The following is a 603-nucleotide window of genomic DNA, read 5'->3' as shown; positions in this document are numbered from 1 at the left end:
TTATCAGTGTATTTTGATTTAGTGTGCTTAAGAGTTATAAGAGTTAATGTTGTATTGTGTTTTCTTTAGTGTGGATTGGTCAGCTTAATTGATGATTGGTGGATGTTTGGATTGTTAGTGGTTTGATTTGATTTTTGTGTGTCATGAGGGAGGTGATTCCTTAACTTTTTATTATGGTTAGACTTATATATTCTCTTGTAGTAGTTGGATTGACGAGTCCACTACAACTCGAGTCTCACCCAGACTTGAGTTTTATAAGAGACATCATGAATTCTAACAATGATAGTTCCATCTCAATTTTGTTACTTCCTTTCTTTGACTTTGTTTTCATTTGGTAGGAGTCGCGAACTTATTTGATGAGTAACATGTGGATGATAATACACTATCCTTATAACTGTTAGAGGTGCTTAATTAATGGGATATGGTGATACCTGGGGTTGGTGCTTGAGAACCAATAAATCAGGGATAATCTTATCTTTGGGATTAGAATCTATAAAATCATTTATAAGTACCAAATATATTTGTGTAGTGATTTTGTTAGAAATTAGAAGTTTGTAAGATGTGATGAGATGGAGGAAGAACCTCATTTATCTTGTTTATTTA

This window comes from Phalaenopsis equestris, unplaced genomic scaffold (genome assembly GCF_001263595.1).
Source record: "Phalaenopsis equestris unplaced genomic scaffold, ASM126359v1 Scaffold209690, whole genome shotgun sequence".
In the NCBI taxonomy this organism is placed as follows: domain Eukaryota; kingdom Viridiplantae; phylum Streptophyta; class Magnoliopsida; order Asparagales; family Orchidaceae; genus Phalaenopsis; species Phalaenopsis equestris.
This window is presented reverse-complemented; position numbering follows the sequence as displayed.